General features: G+C 45.5%; 1 protein-coding gene across 2 annotated transcripts in view; it reads right to left on the bottom strand.

The window, feature by feature from the left end:
- Nucleotides 1–18582, bottom strand: part of zbtb26 (zinc finger and BTB domain containing 26) — a 40651-nt gene extending 22069 nt beyond the window's left edge. For both annotated transcript variants that reach the window (XR_011937643.1, XM_072488390.1), the window contains exon 1: nucleotides 18475–18582. The gene's annotated coding sequence lies outside the window, so the exon portion shown is untranslated. The remainder of the gene's footprint in view (nucleotides 1–18474) is intronic.
- Between the last annotated feature and the right edge of the window lie 4256 nt (nucleotides 18583–22838).

Below are 22838 nucleotides of genomic sequence, written 5' to 3'. Positions count from 1 at the left end.
TAGACTATCTTGCGGAGCGTTAGGATGAGGTCGGTCAGCAGCAGCAACCCAGGGAGTTGGGGGGGGGGGTAGTTGGGTGGGCGGGGGAGTTTTTTTTTCCCCTAGGGGTACTTGTAAAAAGCATATGGGAGGGTTATTATGCGCGGGAGAAACCCATTGTATAAGTTCTGTAGTATGTTTGATTGATATGTTTATGTTTGTTCTGTTCTTTTTCTCTTTTCTGTTACGCGGGGGGGGGGGGGGGGGGGGTTTAAAATTGGTTGAAAATTTTTGGGAAAAACTTTGAATAAACATTTTTTTAAAGAAAAAAAAAAGATAAACAAAGAAATGATCAAGCAAAGATCCAGCATCTGACAAACACACCTCCATCCCCCATCAGTGCAAATGTAAACTTTAACTCACTCAGCTCTGCAACTGGCCCCAAATCAATACAGAAGGCATTACAAATAACGTACGAAAAACAAGAAACTTTTTTAACGTGAACGTTGCAGCAAAATTCAAAGTCCTCAGTCCGCCACCAGTCCTTTCCTTTTCGCGAAGTCCACCGCTTCCTTGGGCGACTCAAAATAAAAATGTTGCTCCTCGTACGTGACCCAGAGACGGGCCGGATACAGCAGTCCAAACTTCACCATTTACTTAAAAAGGGTCGACTTTATTTGATTGAATCCCGCTCTGCTCCCGGCCACCTCTGCACTCAGGTCCTGATAGAGCCGCAGGTTACTGTTCTCCCATTTACAACTCCGTGTCTGCCTGGCCCACTGTAAAATACGCTCCTTGTCTTGTCCAAGTACCTGTGGAATCTCACCACCATTGTCCTTGGGGGGTCCCCCACTCGTAGCTTCCTCGCGAGCGCTCTGTGAGCCCTGTCAACCTCCAAGGATCGGGAGAACGTCCCATCCCCCAGCAACTTCTCGAACATGCCCGCTATGTATGCCCCAGCGTCCGCTCCTTCGGATCTCTCCGGGAGACCGACGATTCTCAGGTTCTGCCGGCGGGATCTATTCTCTAGGTCCTCCACCTTCTTCAGGAGCCTTTTCTGCTGGTCTCTCAGCATCCCCACCTCCAACTCCACCGCAGTTTGATGTTCTTTCTGCTCAGCCAGCGTCTTCTCTACTTTCTGGACCACCCGATCTTGGGCATCCAATCTGAGCTCCAGCCGCACAATTGATTCTTTAAATCGGGTCCAAGCATTCCTGCTTCTGCTTGGCGAAGCCCTCCTGGATAAATTGCATCAGCTGCTCCGTCGACGAGCCAAGACTTCGGTCATCCGCCATGCGTTCCCCCGCTGCAGCTTCAGCCCGAGCCTTCTCTGTTCGTTTGTTTCTTCCTTTGCGAGCACTTCTAGTCCGCCTCTCCATACACCGATGTGGGAATCCAATCAACAATTGCCCCTACCATCAATTTTCCAAATCAAGTCCGGTAAGAAAATCGGGGGAAAAGGTCCAAAGGTCCGACCCGAACGGGAGCCACCAAATGTGCGACCTACTCCTTCATAGCCACCACCAGAAGTCCCTTTGCAGTAGTTACAATGATTCACTTTGAGGTGTTTTTATGTCCAGCATTTTGCGTCTCAGATTTTTTTATTACAATGGGAGATTTCAAAGTCTTTCATGTTTTTTTTAAATTGACGTTAGAAAGTAACGGACCACTGTGGTACTGGGGCACCTTAAATTACCAACTTAAGATGACTAGTTATCAGGTTTAAACGCACCTAGATATCCCCTAGAAGCTCTTTACTATCCATGGACAGACAGACAGTTGTTAAATACTATGGTCATTTCAATACTTTTTTGGAAGAGGTAATTTCTTTACAATTAGAGAGTGTGTTTTTTTAACTAATTTATGCCATTAAATAGCAAGGAATGTACCCTAGTATTCTGGGTTTAAAATTGTAGATTCGGACTGCTTCCATATTGTGTGTGAGGCTCCCTGGAAGTATTTGCATTCTTGCAGCATATTCCTTCCCAATTTCCAAAGACTTCAAAGGAAAAACAAGCAGCATTACTACTGCAGAAAATGTTTTATTAATAAACAGTTAACGGAAATATGTCAACATGAAATGAAAATTGCTTATTGTCACAAGTAGGCTTCAAATGAAGTTACTGTGAAAAGCCCCTAGTCACCACATTCCGGCGCCTGTTCAGGGAGGCTGATACGGGAATTGAACCGTGCTGCTGGCCTGCCTTGGTCTGCTTTCAAAGCCAGCGATTTAGCCCGGTGCTAAACCGGCCCCTGTGCAAAAGAACAGAAAAAAATCAAGTTCTGTTTGCGCACAATAATAAAAATTGATTTTGAACCAAGTGATACAGTGGGATAAAAAGTCCCAATTCGAACCAAGTTTTTCTTTTTATATGTACGTGTACATTCCACCTTCAGTAGCTGATTATTGTACTATAAGATGCAGAAGCTTACACCTCATCAACAAAACACACAAAAGAAGAGTTTTTTCAAAAAGCTACAAAAATTTCTTTACAAATGCCAGCCTAGGGCCAGAGGTTCTACTTTTGCCTTGAATCAGAAGCTCATAGGCTCGAGTACTATTCCAGAGGCTAAAGCACATAGCACAGGCTGGCATTCCAGTGGAATAGTTAAAAGATGGCTGTGCTTATCGGAGGTTGAAACGAGGTCCAGTCTGTTCCCTCAGGTGAATGTCGAAGATCCCATGGCATTACTGAACTCCAGTGCCCCAGTCAACATTGATCTCTAAATCACCATCAGTACAACAGATTATCTGGTCATTTGACTCATTGGAGGTGTGTGTAAATAAGTTCTTTTTTATTAGTGCAAAACCCTCCCATTTTTCCTCCTGGGGCACCGAGTTTATGTCATGCAGTGTGGTATTAAGACTCATCAAGAGTATACTGGACACAACAGTTTATGATCCCTGATATGATCCCAGTTGTAGAGCTGAAGATCGTACACCAGACTCAGCTGCCTTCTTAGCCAAGCCCCTGGCATCTGGCTGACAACGTGAAAAATCTTCATATGAATGGCCCATAAAAACAGCTCTGACCCTGCCATTTATTACTCCATTTACCACCAATAAAGTGAGAAAAAGAAATAATCAATAGTGCCATTAAGTAACACCAATAACCTGATTGCTGATCATTTTAGGATTCGTCAAAACCGCTAACCACCTCACGTCTTGAATCAGGCGTACGCTCAACAGGAGGGATGCTGCATGAGTGGCACAATCAAATTTCTTGAATTAATGTAGCATCAGAAAGACAATGGCATCAGGAAATCCTACGAAAATGGAGGTCAATGGGAATATCCTTCAGTACCTGGCATCATAACCTACACACAGAGATGGTTGCCATTGCCAGAACCCATTCACTGTAATCAGAAGACAGGTGTTCTTCAGGGCAGTGTCCTTGGCTCAACCAATTTCCAGCTGCTTCAGTTACTTCGTCAGTGCCAGGCTGATTCTACAACATTCAGTTCCATTCAGAATTAATTTCCAGTGATGACGCAACCCAAAAATCAGCTTACAGCAGGACCTAGATGGCATCCAAATTTGAGCTGATATGTGACATGCATGTTGCCTGCAGTTTAAGTGGCAACAAGATTAAGACCCCCTTCAACCATTGTCACCAGAACCCTACAATCAACAACCCTCTTCTCTTAGCTGTCACTGTTGACTAGAAAGTAACCAGCCACACCAGTAGCAGAACTCTGAAGATGTCAGATTCAACTCAAAATGTCAACTCTTTCTCTCTCCACAGATGCTGCCAGACCAGCTGAGTATTTCCAGGACTTTGTTTTTATGTCAAATTTCAAACATTTGTAATATTTTCCTTTTTGCGGTGAAGTCGAAATGGATTTTATTATTAAAATCTGACACATAAAATGGGCTATAAAAGGTAGACCAATGAATCAAATTTCTCTCAATCTGCCATCTTGGCTAGTCAGTTTCTTAGATGAAATATAACTTCTTGCTAGCTGCTTCAAAAAACAATCTGTTGTTAGGTCAGTTCTATAAATTAGCTTCTGCTCGTTTGTTCCCAAAAGGAATGGTCTGCGTCAATGTGTAATCTCTTACCTTCTCAGGAAGTAAATTAAATACTCTGGCTTCCACAAAGTAAGTCACAGTTTCAGGGCTCTCTCAGTCTCTCAAGGATTATCATTCAGGTTTACATGGCTATCTCAGTTTCCGTCTCAAGCACTAGGCAAACTAATACTCGGTCTCAGTGCATAATCCTCAGCCGGTTTGAGCGAAATAATCATCTCTCCAAATCTCGGCTTTTATAACCCTCCATATAGCTTTATCACTTTAAGATGCTTTAAGAATCTCCAGAGATTGGAGGGGATGTTGCTCATTGTTTCTTGAATGCCAAGGTAGAATTTCAGTACATACGACATGGGATGCTAGCAGGGTTTCTATCCAGGTTTTCAGTGTGTGAGGCTGGAGATGTTCAAATATTTCCTGGAAGGAAAATTCTGCCCTTTAATTCCAATCTTTTCAGCCAATTCCTCTAATGATATGTTTTATCTGAAAGTTTCTCTGAGAAGGAAAAGTACAGTTATGTCTTCAACAGGTCAATAAGGATCATTCCTTTAGACTGGAGGCTAACCCATACACTATTTTCAAAAGGGCTACAGATCACAGTGAGGAAACTGCAGATTTATGAACATGATCCATTACATGATCCATTACTGGGAAGATGCTAAAAGGAATTGTGAACCCCTTCTATGATCGTGTCGAAAAGAGGAGGAAGGGTAGTCAGAGATGGGCCTCTTCCCCAAAGGACAGGGGCAGTAGAGGGAGACTGGGTTGGATGGATATTATCTTTTTTGGCTCATACAGTAATTGGAAGTCTTGCTTCAAAAAAAAAACCAAGCAGAAACAAAGCGAAAAATCAAAGTTCCGAAAAGCAGGATAACATAACAGGGGGGGCACGGTAGCACAGTGGTTAGCATTGCTGCTTCACAGTGCCAGGGTCCCAAGTTCGATTCCCGGCTGGGTCACTGTGTCTGTGCAGAATCTGCATGTTCTCCCCGTGTCTGGGTGGGTTTCCTCCGGGTACTCCGGTTTCCTCCCACAAGTCCCGAAAGACGCGCTATTAGGTAATTTGGACATTCTGAATTCTCCCTCAGTGTACCCGAACAGGCGCCGGAATGTGGCGACTAGGGGCTTTTTACAGTAACTTCATTGCAGTGTTGATGTAAGCCTACTTGTGACAATAAAAGATTATTATTATAAATGTTGAATGCGGTACAAGGTAAGGTAGGTCAGAATTAGTGATAAGTTGACTCCAAGCTCAGGTTTTAAAATGAGCAACATTGTGGGAAAAGGCACGATGGAAAGAAGTGAACAGTTCCACATGTATGAAGCCCAGAGAAGGAATTTTGTGGAGCTGCCGGCGTTGGTCTGGGGTCTTACAGATTTGTTGACAACCTGCAAGAAGTCTTACAGGTTTGTTTCAAATCACTAGCTTTCAGAGCACTGCTCCTTCCTCAGGTGAATGCCTCAGAGAAGGAATGACTTTGATTCAAACTGTGCATTGAGTCTCGCATTCAAAAGAAAACAAATTTAATCAAATACGGTGCAGACCGAGTAGGCCGAATGGCCTCTTTCTGCATTGTAGGGATTCTATGAGTTCTGGGGCAGGAGTCACCTATTAAAGAAAAACCTCAACAGGACTGGAACCAATATCCTCGCTGGGAGGTTCAGTTATGTGGTTGGGAGTAGTTTACACTAAATTGGCGGCAGAGGGGTTTTGGATAGTACTAGAGAAAGAAGTAGTATCATATTAAATAGGAACAGCGCAAGAAGAACTGAGCAGGGGCAAGGTTTAGAGTGGAAAAAAAAGTGTAGATATGGAAATCACGAAGTGTAGTGAATAAGGTTGATAAGCTACAAACACAAATAACAGTATTGATTAGGGAAGTAATTGTGGTGTTAGAAGTGAAGATGTCCTCGAGGAAGTAAGGTCAGGGTTCATTTGATTAGAGTTGAGAAGAAAGGCAAGGTCACACTAGTGAATTCTGAAGGTCTCTGAAAAGTCAGTGAGTGAGTAAAGTAAATCTACAGGGAAATCAGAGATGTACAAGAACTATGACTTTAATTACCCAAATATCTATTGCAATAATGTTACAGTAAAGAGGGAAGTTTCTGGAATGTGCTCAGAACTTCTTGGCTAGTATATTCTCGACCTAACTAGGAAGGAGGGATATAGATCATTGTAGGTGGCAGAACATATTAATAATAATAATAATTCTTTATTAGTGTTACAAGTAGACTTATATCAACGCTGCAATGAAGTTACTGTGAAAATCCCCTAGTCGCCACACTCCGGCACTTGTTCGGGTACACTGAGGGAGAACGTCCAGTTCACCTAACAGCATGCCTTTCGGGACTTGGAGGAAACCGGAGCACTCAGAGAAAACCCATGAGAATAATTAGCACTTCATATGGAATCTTGTCCTTCATAAATCATCATAGAATTTACAGTGCAGAAGGAGGCCATTCGGCCCATCGAGTCTGCACCGGCTCTTGGAAAGAGCACCCTACCCAAGGTCCACACCTCCACCCTATCCCCATAACCCAGTAACCCCACCCAACACTAAGGGCAATTTTGGACACGATGGGCAATTTAACATGGCCAATCCACCTAATCCGCACATCTTTGGACTGTGGGAGGAAACCGGAGCACCCGGAGGAAACCCACGCACACACGGGGAGGATGTGCAGACTCCGCACAGACAGTGACCCAAGCCGGAATCGAACCTGGGACCCTGGAGCTGTGAAGCATTTGTGCTATCCACAATGCTACCGTGCTGCCCAATAAATAAAGGCATCGAGTCCAGAAACGGAGATGTTAAACTGAACCTTTATACAGTTCTGGTCATGTCACTTCTAGAATATTGCATCCATTCTGCAGTAGCCTTTAGAAATGATGAGAAGTTCCCTGGGAGGGTGCAGAGGGGATTTATAGGAGTAGGCCATTCAGCCCATCGGGCCTGTTCTACCATTCAAACAGATCATCTACCACTACGCCATCACTTCCCACTATCGCAATATGCCTTGATGTCACTAATGTCCAGAAATCTGTTGTTTCCTGTCCTAAGAATCCTCAAGTGATTAATTTCCACAGATTTCTGAGGCGAAGTCTCAGTCTTAAATGGCCTGCCTCTTAAGACTATGTCCCCATCCTATCTACATCCACTCTGTCACACGCTGTAAGAATTTTGTACGTTTCAATGAAATTACCTCTCATTCTTCAAAACTCTAGAGAATACAGGCCTGGTTTTCTTAATTGCTCCTTATAAGACAATCCAACCACCCCAGGGATTAGTTTGGTGAATCACCCTCTATGACAAGTATATCCTTTCTGAGATAAGGTGACCAGAACTATACACAATATTCTAGGTGCAGCCTCACCAAGACTCTACACAATTGCAGCAGTCTCACCAAGGCATCTTTACTCCTGTATTCAAATAGTCTTGCACTGAAGAGTAGCATACCATTTGTCTTCCTAATTATTTCCTGCACCTGCATGCCAGCTTTTAATGACTAATGAATAAGGTCACCCAGGTCCCTTTGGACATCTGCACTTTCCAACTTCTCACTATTTAAGAAATACTTTGCTTTTCTATTTTGTTTAAAATCAAAATGAGTAACTTCACACTTATTCTCATTATATTTCATGTTCTTGGCCATTCACTATCCTAATCCCCTCAAAGCATCCTTGCATCCTCCTCAAAACTTACATGCCGACGGCAGCACCGTGGCGCAGTGGGTAGCACTGCTGCTTACGACGCCGGCTCTGGGTCACTGTCCGTGTGGAGTTTGCAAATTCTCTCCGTGTTTGCGTGGGTTTCGCCCCCACGACCCAAAAGATGTGCAGAGTAGGTGGATTGGCCGTGCTAAATTGCCCCTTAATTGGAAAAAAATGAATTGGAAACTCTAAATTTAAAAAACAAAACTTACAAAATTGTATTATCAGCCAATTTGGAAATATTACATTTGATGCCTATATCCAAATCATTTATGTAAATCCCCACTAGTAGTAACTGCCTGCCATCCTGGGAATGACCCGTTTATTCCTACTCTCTGTTTCTGTCCATTAACCAATTCTAAATCCATACTAGCATATACTATCCACTTCCATGTGCTCCAATTTTGTTTACTATTCTCTTTTGTGCGATCTTAGCAAAAGTTTTCTGAACATCCGAATGCACCACAGTCACTGGTTCTCCTTTATCTATGCTACATGTAACTTCCTCAAAAAACTCTTAACAGGTTTGTCAAACATGGTTTCCTTTTCATAATTCCATGTGGATTCCCAATCATATCTCATTTTCTAAATGTTCAATTATCATCACGGTAGCATTGTGGATAGCACAATTGCTTCACAGCTCCAGGGTCCAAGGTTCGATTCCGGCTTGGGTCACTGTCTGTGCGGAGTCTGCACATCCTCCCCATGTGTGCGTGGGTTTCCTCCGGGTGCTCCGGTTTCCTCCCACAGTCCAAAGATGTGCAGGTTAGGTGGATTGGCCATGATAAATTGCCCTTAGTGTCCAAAATTGCCCTTAGTGTTGGGTGGGGTTACTGGGTTATGGGGTGGAGGTGTTGACCTTGGGTAGGGTGCTCTTTCCAAGAGCTGGTGCAGACTCGATGGGCCGAATGGCCTCCTTCTGCACTGTAAATTCTATGATAATCTAGGATAATAAGTTCTAACATTTTCCCTACTATTGACATCAAACTAATAGGTCTGTAGTTCTCAGTTTCCTCTCCTTATATAATGGGGTTACATTTGGTACTTTCCAGTCTGCAGGAACTGTTCCAGAACCAAAGTCCAGAGTTTACAGAAGGGATTTCAGCTACAAGAAGAAGCTTACATTATTCTCCTTCCAGCAAAGGAGGTTGAGAGGAGATTTGATAATGCTCAAGGCTACAGCAGGTTTAGAGAAGAAAAACAAAGAGTAGCTGTTCCCCTTAAGTGATTCTACAAACACTAAGGGGTGCCGATATAAGATTTGGGGCAAGGGGTGCAGGGGGTACATGAGAATGCAAAGACATACCCACTGACCTGGAATTTGCTGCTTATAATGATGGTGTGGAGATGCCGGCGTTGGACTGGGGTGAGCACAGTACGAAGTCTTACAACACCAGGTTAAAGTCCAACAGGTTTGTTTCGATGTCACTAGCTTTCGGAGCGCTGCTCCTTCCTCAGGTGAATGCAGAGGTCTGTTCCAGAAACACATATATAGACAAATTCAAAGATGCCAAACAATGCTAGGAATGCGAGCATTAGCAGGTGATTAAATCTTTACAGATCCAGAGATGGGGTAACCCCAGGTTAAAGAGGTGTGAATTGTATCAAGCCAGGACAGTTGGTAGGATTTTGCAGGCCAGATGGTGGGGGATGAATGTAATGCGACATGAATCCCAGGTCCCGGTTGAGGCCGCACTCGTGTGCGGAACTTGGCTATAAGTTTCTGCTCGGCGATTCTGCGTTGTCGCAGGTCCTGAAGGCCGCCTTGGAGAACGCTTACCCGGAGATCAGAGGCTGAATGCCCATGTCTGCTGAAGTGTTCCCCGACTGGAAGGGAACATTCCTGCCTGGTGATTGTTGCGCGATGCCTGCAAAATCCTACCAACTGTCCTGGCTTGATACAATTCACACCCTCTTTAACCTGGGGTTACACCATCTCTGGATCTGTAAAGATTTAATCACCTGCTAATGCTCGCATTCCTAGCATTGTTTGGCATCTTTGAATTTGTCTATATATATATATGTTTCTGGAACATACCTCTTCATTCACCTGAGGAAGGAGCAGCGCTCCGAAAGCTAGTGACATCGAAACAAACCTGTTGGACTTTAACCTGGTGTTGTAAGACTTCGTACTGTGCTCACCCCAGTCCAACGCCGGCATCTCCACATCATGGCTACCATCGACACTGCAAACTGCCGGCTCAAAGTGGAGAGGATCTCCAGGAAAATCGCGCATATAGACACTGACATTAAGTTTCTACAAAGATGCAAGAAAGCAGACAAGATCCCGAAAGGGCTACAGATCACAAACCCACTCAAGGCGACCTACAATACAGACTTCGCTGAGAGACTCTGCCGTCGCACCTCTCTCACACTCCTCAACTACCTCGTCCGCCAGCTCTACAGCAGACGACGCAACCTGGAAACCAAGATAGAGGCCATATTCTCAACTTGCGCTCAGAATGCAGCAGACCAGCTGCGGAACACTGCCAAACAGATGAGACAACAATACTATGCCACCTATATGCATACCAAGAACAGAAAGCTTGAGAAACTTGGCATCACCACCAGCAGCAAGCAAGCCACCCCCGGTGTCACAGTAGAAAACAATACAGGGAAATCTATTGTCAACTTGTCAGACTACACCCTTCAACCAGACGAAATCGAAGTCCTCAGCAGAGGGCTCAATTTCTGCACCACCACCAAAATGGACCCCATCAGTCTCGCGGCAGACACGGAGGAATTCATCAGGCGAATGAGGCTCCGGGAATTCTTCCACAGACCCCAAGAGGCCAACAGCGAACCCAAGCAGACTACCAATGAACCGGAACAGCAGACCGAGAGATCTGCGGTGCGGCAACCGAAGAGGAAAGAGTCGAATTGGACCCCTCCGGAAGGCCGCTGCCTTAGACTCGACATGTATGCTCAAGCCGTCAGGAGTCGTGTCAATGCCAGATTCATCAGTCGCATTCACAAGACAGCCCCGAACGTCACCCAAGCACAACGCAATGCCATCCGCGCTCTCAAGACCAACCGCAGCATCGTCATCAAACCAGCAGACAAAGGGGGGGCCACTGTCGTACTGAACAGAACGGACTACTGCAAAGAAGTATACCGACAACTGAACAACCAAGAACACTACAGACAGTTACCCGCAGATCCGATCAAGGAACACATCCGCCAACTTAACAGACTGATCAAGACCTTGGATCCAGATCTTCAGAGCACCCTACGTGCTCTCATCCCACGTACTCCCCGCATTGAAGATCTCTACTGCCTCCCGAAAATACATAAGGCCAACACACCAGGCCGCCCTATCGTTTCAGGCAATGGGACCCTGTGTGAGAACCTCTCTGGCTACATCGAGGGCATCTTGAAACCCATCGTACAAGGTACACCCAGCTTCTGTCGCGACACGACGGACTTCCTACAGAAACTCAGCACCCATGGACCAGTTGAACCAGGAACATTCCTCGTCACAATGGACGTCTCGGCACTCTACACCAGCATCCCCCATGACGACGGCATTGCTGCAACAGCCCCAGTACTCAACACCGACAACTGCCAATCTCCAGACGCAATTCTGCAACTCATCCGCTTCATTCTGGATCACAACGTCTTCACCTTCGACAACAAGTTCTTCATCCAGACGCACGGAACAGCCATGGGGACCAAATTCGCACCCCAATACGCCAACATCTTCATGCACAAGTTTGAACAGGACCTACTCACCGCACAGGACCTTCAACCGACGTTATACACCAGATACATCGATGACATTTTTTTCCTTTGGACCCACGGCGAAGAATCACTGAAACGACTACACGATGACATTAATAAGTTCCATCCAACCATCAGACTCACCATGGACTACTCTCCAAAATCAGTTGCATTCTTGGACACACTCGTCTCCATCAAGGACGGTCACCTCAGCACGTCGCTTTACCGCAAACCCACGGATAACCTCATGATGCTCCACTTCTCCAGCTTCCACCCTAAACACATTAAAGAAGCCATCCCCTATGGACAAGCGCTCCGTATACACATGATCTGCTCAGACGAGGAGGAGCGTAACAGACATCTACAGACGTTGAAAGATGCCCTCGTACGAACGGGATATGGCACTCGACTCATCGATCGACAGTTCCAACGCGCCACAGCGAAAAACCGGACCGACCTCCTCAGAAGACAAACATGGGACACAACCGACAGAATACCCTTCGTCGTCCAGTACTTCCCCGGAGCGGAGAAACTACGCCATCTTCTTCACAGCCTTCAACACATCATTGATGACGATGAACATCTTGCCAAGGTCATCCCCACACCCCCACTACTTGCCTTCAAACAACCGCGCAACCTCAAACGAACCATTGTTTGCAGCAAACTACCCAGTCTTCAGAACAGTGACCACGACACCACACAACCCTGTCATGGCAATCTCTGCAAGGCGTGCCAGATCACTGACATGGATACCACTATTACACGTGAGAACACCACCCACCAGGTACGCGGTACATACTCGTGCGACTCGGCCAACGTTGTCTACCTCATACGCTGCAGAAAAGGATGTCCCGAAGCGTGGTACATTGGCGAGACCATGCAGACGCTGCGACAACGAATGAACGGACATCGCGCAACAATCACCAGGCAGGAATGTTCCCTTCCAGTCGGGGAACACTTCAGCAGTCAAGGGCATTCAGCCTCGGATCTCCGGGTAAGCGTTCTCCAAGGCGGCCTTCAGGACCCGCGACAACGCAGAATCGCCGAGCAGAAACTTATAGCCAAGTTCCGCACACATGAGTGCGGCCTCAACCGGGACCTGGGATTCATGTCGCATTACATTCATCCCCCACCATCTGGCCTGCAAAATCCTACCAACTGTCCTGGCTTGATACAATTCACACCTCTTTAACCTGGGGTTACCCCATCTCTGGATCTGTAAAGATTTAATCACCTGCTAATGCTCGCATTCCTAGCATTGTTTGGCATCTTTGAATTTGTCTATATATGTTTCTGGAACAGACCTCTGCATTCACCTGAGGAAGGAGCAGCGCTCCGAAAGCTAGTGACATCGAAACAAACCTGTTGGACTTTAACCTGGTGTTGTAAGACTTCGTACTATAATGATGGTGGAAGCGGATACAATGAATGATTTTGAAAGGAAATCAGAAAGACACCCAAGGGAGATAGATAGATCTATCTAGTGCAATTCCGTGGGGATACAGCAGAGGAATGGGACTCACTGAGTTGCTCCAGAGCCAGCATTGGCTCAAAGAGCATCATTATGACTCTAAAAGAATATATTAATCAGATTCTATGATTGCCTTTCAACCTAGAGCCCTGAAGTAGCCTTGATACTAGTTCAGAAAAGCAATGTGGGTAGCAAATCAGACTGACCGTTTCATTTTGTTTCCTCATCCGCTGCCCTCCCTCAAACAGGTTTACTATACTATGACTTAGGCCAGACAGGATAAATAGTTGTTTCTATTTCTCCAGTACTTTGGGCTTGGTCCAACATTATAAAGGAAAGAAGGAATAGTACTTTTAATTATTTCCCTCAGAATTGGGTCACATCAGCCAGCTAATTTCAGTAAGAGCTAATGAAAAATATTTAAATTAATAGTACTAAATGGAAAACTTGATGCTGTTTTGACTCCAATAATATGAATGTTCTGCGATTAGATGATTCTGCTGCTTTTTGTGATCGTCCCAACTAAAAATAAAAGACATTTCAAGTGGAAGCATCTGCCTATCCAACAACATTGGAAATTATTAACAGCATGGCCACAGGAGGTGGTTAGATTTACAACGTACACCTTCCAGTCCTCCTGTAATGAATTATATCTTCCACGATTTTCAATGGGGCAATAAAAATCTTGTTTCTTTAAAAATAAAACTATCTGAAGAATTCAAAACGTTATTCAAATTACCATCTCTCACCTTTGATGGTTCCAACTTTATTCCTTCCTATAATTGGCTTGCTTGATCATTTTTTCTGATCGTAAAATGGAATTCCAATACTTTATCTGCTTCTGAAGCTGCCCCCAGAAACCTCATTTTGTGTCAAACCTTCCAAAAAATGAATACTGTAGAGCTGAGGAGTACTCCTAGCATGATTCACACCCCAGGGAAAAGTTTGTTCTCTTTTGAACAATATTGTACTCACTTCTAACCTTCAATTTCTCACTCCATTACAATCTTTCTCATTTCTATCAATAGTATAATGTGGTGTCTGATCAGTAGGACGCCCAAGGCTCTGCATCAAGGATGTTTGCCAGCAAGGCATGAGGGCCCCAAACATCGACTAGTGCACCTGGGAGTTGCCAGCTGACAGGAAATGGTAACACCTCCTGTAGCTGGTGGATACCACCATGATGGCCAGTGGCCACAGCAGCTTGGCAACAGATGCCAATGCTTAAGTGTGCAGGTTAGGTTATGGAATTACGGGGATCGGGCAGGGTGGACAGAGTGTTCATTCAAAAGGTTGGTGCAGACTCAATGGGCCGAATGGCCTCCTTCTGCACAATAGGGATTCTATGAAGGATTGGCCTCCTCACCCATCAGTAAAGATGTGTCACATAAAGACATGCCATCTGAATAGATGAAGAAACCTGACCATGGCTTGGCCAATACTCCTCTATTTTTGGAATAAATCCATCATGTGCTCACAGAAAACCATCTATCTCCAGGGTCTCAAATGTCAGCCACTCTGTTCTGCTACCATTTTTCAGGCTTTTAAAACACAAGCTTGGTGTCAGAAGGCAGCTCACCACCACCTTCTGAAGGGCAACTAGCAACGGACAATAAATGCTGGCCTAGCCAGCGACTCTCATATCCCATAAGTGAATAATAAACTAAAACTAAAGCCTGATCACTTTTGAATTACTTAATCACATTCTTTTAAACCTTTCTGGTGTACTGAACAAGGTGCCTTGACTTGACTCTTCACTCTTATTAATTTTCAAAAACACTACTTGTTGCTTGGAAATGCATAGGTGAAACAGAAAAAGACAATAAATGAGATCAGAACCTTAAATAAGGAATAGCTTGGTAAAATGTTATCGATGAGGCAACTTGTAACATTTATTCACATAAAGTGGCTCATGTAAGATACAAGTCCTCAAAATTTCACTCGTACAAAACAATGGTTACAAGGCCTCTATCCACTATCATTACCATCAGCCAGCACCCAAGGTTTTTTTTCCCAATTCGTAATTCAATCATTACATTTCAAACAGATTTTGCATTCTGCAGTGCTATGATAGTTATATAGTGACAGCCTCTCTCTCTCTCCCCGAAGACTTCAATCCCACATCACATTTTTAAAACCGTTTTACCCTGTACCTATTGTGTTATGTTATTTCAAATGTAAAAAGAAAATCAGCAATCTTGGCTTCACCATCAACGGACCTCAAATATAACCCCTTGCCATCTCATTTTCTACTGCTGCCTCACGGAGACTGTTTTTCTTATCTGGCAAACATTTTATTTTTTTCTTTACCAACTTTTAACTTGTATGAAATTCCATTTTTAACCATGATTTGTAATTTTGAAAGGCTCTGCTAACACTGTTCTTATTCGGAAGAGTTGTCATGTATATCACAGCCCTCGAGGACCAAGCAACAACAATTGAGGATTATAATGTGTCGATGTGGTGTTGCAGCTGAGCCTACAATCTTTGGAGATTTCTCAGCTCGGAGGCACACCAGGGCAAAGATGTGACCCTGATACAAGCCAAACCGATATTTTTAGCGTCAGACAATGACACCAATTTCTACTCATAGGATTATGTATCGTATGCACTCATTGCTATTCTCCATTGACAAAACAGACCCTTTTCACACAAGTAACTGTTAACCTTTGATCATCTAGGACAAAAAAAATCCATGATCGTAGCTAATGGAAATATCCAGCTTTTAAAAATAGAATTGCACAGCATAATAGTGCATATAACCACGCAAATATTCACCAAGCACTTCAGAAGGCACCAAATATAAGCCATTATCTGCTGACTCCCTCTCGACTTTGATTTTTCATTGTGGCAGCTCAGGCTATTTGACAGATGGGTCCAAAGAGCAATCTAGCATCCACTCAGACTACAGTACCAACTGTGGCGGATTTGCAGACTCCCTGGGATTTGTTTCTTTGTGCAGAAAGGCCAGATGGCCATTTTGAATGCTGCAGCCAGTATTGGTACGGGTGGGGTTAGAATTCAAAAATAGTAAATCTGGTATGTTGAACTTTCTAATAAGGAGTTGCATGTAAATTTGCATTGGGGGAAAAATTAAACGCAAGCTTTTGTGGCTTCAAACCAACAGTGTTGAGGTTTTAGATGTAATTGTTCCCCAAGACATCTGCGTGCACAGAAATACTTACACCTATCGGCAGACTTTTGCAATTTTCACTTCATGTGAAGGTTGAGGTAAGACTCAAGAGTGGGAGAAGGCTGATGTGGAGTAAAAACACCAGCACAATGCTGCAGGACTGAATGAACTGTTTCTGTTCTGCACATTCTATATAATGTCTCATTTTCACCTCTCCAAGTTATCACTGGTGGGAATTGAGAAAATGAAGGTGATCGATGTGTACACTTTTTTAAAGTTGCAAAAGCATGGAGGAACCAGGCAAGTAGGGATTTAAATCAGACTATTCATCGGTCAGATTGCTGCAGCTTTAAAGTGATGCAGGTTTTAAATCAAATACCTTGTGCATTCAGTGGTATCAAAACTGAAGCAACCCACAATTTATTTGACACTTCAAACCAAGATTAGTACTGATGTGGAGATTAGTACAACAGTGCTCTTCCGAATTAATTTTAGCTCAATAACGATCATTCCTTTTAGACAAAGCGTTGTAAGAATTAAAACACAACTTTTACCAAAACTCAACAGTGATGTGAAATACTGTAATTATTTATCACAGCATCCCTCATTTAAAAAGTCAATCTTTCACATGAAAGGCATAAGAGGATGAATGATAAACATATCGTCCTGATGCAACTTATGTTTTTTATTCTGACAGAACCAGAATAGATTTTCTATAGATGAGAAAATATCTAATCGCATTGCTACTTCACCAGCAACAAAAAAAGCGTTCCTTTCTTGCTTCAGTTCTCCACACACTGAAGGTTTCTCCCCACTTTCACTTACTTGCCTTTTCCGATTAAACAGTTTTAGTGCAAAATGTCCACACCAGAAGATCACAGCAGTTGCACTCACCATAATAGAAAAAAACAAACAGTTTACATGCCATTTCATACAGGAAAAAAACAGGTGTGCTTCTTTCAAGTGTGGGTGAGATATTGCAAATAAATACAAGTTTTGTTTAAAAGGTATCAGCACTGATGAGTCACCACTGCTATAACCCGCATGGTTTTCAGAAGTGCATTTCAAATCACTAGTGTTATTGGTGTTCTGTTTATTACAAGTATAGCAGCTCTTTTAAAGATAAATGATTAGGTTTAATGAATGCAGATTGTTATCACAAAAGTCAATGCCATCAAACAAGTTATTAATTTTATTGCATTCTCCTGACTGAGACTAACATAGGTGTGGATAAATAATTTGAATAGAAAGTTCTTGGGATGGTGATACAATAAACAATAATAGCTACTTATAGAGCATCTCAACTTATATTTGTACTTAAAAATCACACCATCTACTTGTGCTGAAATGCCCTATTAATTTTGTTGTTCATTGTGCTCATCAGGACTAACTAGATGAAGCACATCATGAGATGAAGCACATCATGTGAAGTCTGAAAAAGCAGGGATTTCGGTGTCTAACAAAAAGCGACCGAAGCAACTGGATGAGATAAAGAGAAATAATTGAGAAGACGCGTACACAGGATAAATTGAACAGCACATACATAAAAGTGTTCTGTTACCACACAATAGCACTACAATTAGAATGAAATAAGAGGGCAATAATTCGCTGCACGCACAGCTACCTTCAAAAAATACCATGAAAGTATTCTCAGGAAGCCAAGGCTAACTAAAAATAACGTACGAATCAGTACAGTGATACTTTAAATAGCTCATCCTACATCTGTTGTGAAACATCAAAACATGGGGAAGGGGGAGGAGGGTTCAATTTAGGCTATCAATTCCTAATCTTAACAGTTCTGCAAGTCGAAAACGTGAGAAGATTCCTCGCCAAGTTACTGCACAAACAATTTCAACGCACAAAAAAATAACACAAGGCAAAAAAAATACCCGAACCTGCCAAACATTATGTGGGAGTCAGCACTGGGGGGGGGGGGGGGGATGTGTTGGTAAATGGAGCCAGACTGCAGCCTTCTTGGGCCTAGTGCTGTAATGGAACAAAGCCAAGCCTGCTCTAGTTTGTACTGAACACAGCAGATTAACACACACACTACTGCTGCTCCAGAAAGCACACTCCGGCGCCAACTTTTACCTCAGCATTTTCATTTTTAATATTTATATCCTCCCCCCACCACTTTGGGAATGGTTTCCGACCTGGCTGGGGAATGTATATATGTGTGTGTGGGGTTTTTTTTGTGTGTGTCTAGGCGGAGCGCTAGAGACGGTTCTAGCAAAGAGAGAGAGAGAGAAAGCCTGCCGATCTAGCATTGTGATAGCGAGCGCCCCGAACAGAAATAAAAGAGGGAGAGGGAAAAAACAAGTCAACAGATGCAACAAAAAAAGCACCCACTTCCTTGTCCGCCCGGGGTGGGGGGGAAGGAGACTGGGATCAAAAAGCGAGCGAAGGTTTTTGATGAGAAAACACTGTACCTTTCCCCTCCTCCGGATTCTGGAAGCTCCGGGACTCGCGTCTCTGCTCGAGCGCGGGAGCGAGGGCGGACTAGATTAATCTAGACAAACGCTGCAAGAACCCCGTCAATCATCCCGCTTAAAGGGGCCACCCTGACCCCGCGCCTCCAACTTCTCACACCCCCCCCCCCCAATCAATCCTCGGAGTGACATTTCCTCGCCCCCCAACCAACTAAAACAAAAACGATGCCGAGGTTTTCTTTTTTTTGTTCTTTTGTTGTTGTTGTTGTGGAAAACTTGCACTAGTGAATCATCACCCCTTTCTTTCCCCCCCTATCTCTCACACCCTCCCTTTCCCCCCCTATCTCTCACACCCTCCCTTTCTCTCACCCCCTTTCATCCCCCCTTTCTCTCACCCCCCTTTCTCTCACCCCCTTTCATCCCCCCTTTCTCTCACCCCCCTTTCTCTCACCCCCTCCTTTCTCTCACCCCCCCTTTCCCTCGCCCCCTTTCACCCCCCCTTTCTCTCACCCCCTTTCTCTCACCCCCCCTTTTCTCACCCCCCTTTTCTCTCACCCCCCCTTTTCTCACCTCCCCTTTTCTCTCACCCCCCCATTTTCTCTCACCCCCCCCTTTTCTCTCAACCGCCCCCCCCTTTCTCTCAACCGCCCCCCCTTCTCTCAACCGCCCCCCTTCTCTCAACCGCCCCCCCTTCTCTCAACCGCCCCCCCCTTCTCTCAACCGCCCCCCCCTTCTCTCAACCGCCCCCCCCTTCTCTCAACCGCCCCCCCCTTCTCTCAACCGCCCCCCCCTTCTCTCAACCGCCCCCCCCTTCTCTCAACCGCCCCCCCCTTCTCTCTCCCCCCCCCTCTTTTCTCGCCCCCCCCTCTTTTCTCGCCCCCCCCCTCTTTTCTCGCCCCCCCCTCTTTTCTCACCCCCCCCCCTCTTTTCTCGCCCCCCCCCCTCTTTTCTCGCCCCCCCCCTCTTTTCTCGCCCCCCCCCTCTTTTCTCACCCCCCCCCCTCTTTTCTCACCCCCCCCCTCCCCCCCTCTTTTCTCTCCCCCCCTCTTTTCTCTCCCCCCCCTCTTTTCTCTCCCCCCCCTCTTTTCTCTCCCCCCCCCCTCTTTTCTCTCCCCCCCCTTTTCTCTCCCCCCCCTCTTTTCTCTCCCCCCCCTCTTTTCTCTCCCCCCCCCTCTTTTCTCTCCCCCCCCCCTCTTTTCTCTCCCCCCCCCCTCTTTTCTCTCCCCCCCCCCTCTTTTCTCTCCCCCCCCCCTCTTTTCTCTCCCCCCCCCCTCTTTTCTCTCCCCCCCCCCTCTTTTCTCTCCCCCCCCCCTCTTTTCTCTCCCCCCCTCTTTTCTCTCCCCCCCCCTCTTTTCTCTCCCCCCCCCTCTTTTCTCTCCCCCCCCCCCTCTTTTCTCCCCCCCCCCCTCTTTTCTCCCCCCCCCCTCTTTTCTCTCCCCCCCCCTCTTTTCTCTCCCCCCCCCTCTTTTCTCTCCCCCCCCCTCTTTTCTCTCCCCCCCCCCTCTTTTCTCTCCCCCCCCCCTCTTTTCTCTCCCCCCCCCCTCTTTTCTCTCCCCCCCCCTCTTTTCTCTCCCCCCCCCCTCTTTTCTCTCCCCCCCCCCTCTTTTCTCTCCCCCCCCCCTCTTTTCTCTCCCCCCCCCCTCTTTTCTCTCCCCCCCCCCTCTTTTCTCTCCCCCCCCCTCTTTTCTCTCCCCCCCCCCTCTTTTCTCTCCCCCCCCCCCTCTTTTCTCTCCCCCCCCCTCTTTTCTCTCCCCCCCCCTCTTTTCTCTCCCCCCCCCCTCTTTTCTCTCCCCCCCCCCTCTTTTCTCTCCCCCCCCCCTCTTTTCTCTCCCCCCCCCTCTTTTCTCTCCCCCCCCCCTCTTTTCTCTCCCCCCCCCCTCTTTTCTCTCCCCCCCCCCCTCTTTTCTCTCCCCCCCCCCTCTTTTCTCTCCCCCCCCCCTCTTTTCTCTCCCCCCCCCCCTCTTTTCTCTCCCCCCCCCCCTCTTTTCTCTCCCCCCCCCCTCTTTTCTCTCCCCCCCCCCTTTCTCTCCCCCACCCCCCCTTTTCTCCACCCCCCCTCTCTCGGGGCCTCACATCTAATGAATTGTGTAGCACTTAATTTTTTTTTCTCAATGAAAGCAAGCCGACATATCTATCCAAATAAACCAACACATATACAGAGGAATGAGGTTGCAAGTCAGACCTCTCCTGTTGAGGGCTTGATACTATTTGCCCGGACGCCAGGGGACAAACAACAACAACAACCTAGATTTATAGAATTCCTGCAGTGCAAAAGGAGGCCATTCGGCCCGTTGGGTCCGCATGGGCCCTTGGAAAGAGCACCCTAGTTCAGCCTATGCCTCAACCCTCTCGCTGTAACCTCAGTAACCCCACCAATTTAGCATGGTCAATCTGCCCAACTTGCATGTCCCTGGACTCTGGGAGGAAACCGGAGCACCTGGAGGAAATCCATGCAGGCACGGGGGAGAAAAGTACAAATTCCACACAGACGGTCACCCAAGGCTGTAATTGAAAACGGGTTCCTGGTATTGTGAGGCAGCAGTGCTAACCACTGTGCCACCATGCCACCCTACAGCAGCTTTAACGTAATAAGACATACAGAGGAACATCGCAAAACAAAGCATGACACCAAGCCACACAAACTGATATTAGGTGAGGGGTGACCAAAAGTTTGCTTAATGAGGTACGTTTGCAAGGAGGGAAGCAAGGTAGAAAGGTGAGAGGCATAAGGAGATGTACAGAGCTTGGGGCCTGGGTGACTGCAGGCGTGGCCACCATTGGGGGAAATACGAAATCAAGGATGCTCAAGAGGCCAGAATTAGATGAGCGCAGAAACTTTGGAGGGTTGTAGGGTGAGAAGCGATTACAGAGATGGGAGGCGAGGCCATGGAGTGGTTTGAAAACAAGGATGAGAATTTTAAAATCAAGATCAGGCCTACGTACAACCATATATATGAACATACAAATTAGGAGCAGGAGTAGGCCATTTGGCCCCTCCAGCCTGCTAAATCATTCAAAGATGTGCAAACTAGGTGGATAGGCCATGCTAAATTAACCCTTGGTGTCCAAGGATGTGCAGGTTAGATGGGGATAAGGCGGGGGAGTGGCCTGGGTAGAGCACTCTTTCAGAGGGTCGGTGCAGACTGTCTTAAAAACTGTCTTAAAAAGGAGACCCTCTATTTTTAAATTTGTCCCCTCGTTCTCATTTCTCCTTCAAGGCAAAACATCCTTTCAGCATCCACCCCATCGAGTCCTCTTAAGATCTTACATGTTTCAGTAAGATCACCCTCTCATTCTTCTGAACTCCAGCCTGTCCAACCTTTCCTCATAAGGTAACCCCCCCCCCCCTCCCACTGCACCCCCCACCCCCTCTAGGGAGTGCACTCCATCAGAATATGGGGACTTGCCAACTATTAATTCTAATAATTTTCTCAGTATCTTTCTCTGTGATCCTCCCTCCCTTTCGCTTCCTGATTCACAATTATTTCTGGGATATTATTTGTATCATCTATCAGGCAAAATATATGTTCAATTCATCTGTGATTTCCTTATATTCCTTTATTAATTCCCCAGAATCACTCTCTGGAGGATAAACACTCACTTTATTTATTATTTTCCTTTTAAAAATTGTGGAAAGCTTTACTATCTATTTTTATATTTGTAGCTAGTTTTCTCTCGTACTCTAATTTCTCGCTCCTTACATTTCTTGCTGTTTATTATATTCAGTCCAAACTTCTGACCATCTACTCACTTCTGCAGAATTTTGTGCTTTTTCTTTCAATTTTCTACCAAATTTAGATTCTTTAGTTAACCATGGATGGTGCGTCCTTCCCTTGGAGTGTCTTTCTCACTGGATTGTATCTTCCCTGAGTATTCAAAAATATCTCCTTAAATGTCGGCCACTGATTCTACATGTTGATCATTATTGAGCGGCACGGTGGAACAGTGGTTAGCGCTGTTGCTTCACAGCGCGAGGGTCCCAGGTTTGATTCCCAGCTTGGGTCACTGTCTGTGCGGAGTCCGCACATTCTCCAGGTATTCTGGTTTCCTCTCACAAGTCCTGAAAGACGTTCTTGTTAGGTGAATTGGACATTCTGAATTCTCCCTCTGTATACCCGAACAGGCGCCAGAGTGTGGCGACTAGGGAATTTTCACAGTAACTTTATTGCAGTGTTAATGTAAGCCTACTTGTGACACTAATAAATATTATTATTGTGCCAATATCATGCTTAATTAACAAAGCTATCCCTCCACCTTTTAATAGCTCCTGTCTTTCCTAAATGTCACGTACCAAGGTCCAACCAAGCCTTTGTCATCTTACAGCCATGTCTCTGTAATGGCCATCAGATCTTTTGTGAGGCCAC

The sequence above is a fragment of the Scyliorhinus torazame genome, chromosome 22 (genome assembly GCF_047496885.1).
Source record: "Scyliorhinus torazame isolate Kashiwa2021f chromosome 22, sScyTor2.1, whole genome shotgun sequence".
Classification (NCBI taxonomy): Eukaryota; Metazoa; Chordata; class Chondrichthyes; order Carcharhiniformes; family Scyliorhinidae; genus Scyliorhinus; species Scyliorhinus torazame.
The sequence above is the reverse complement of the archived record's forward strand: the minus strand, read 5'-3'. Positions and strand labels throughout refer to the sequence as shown.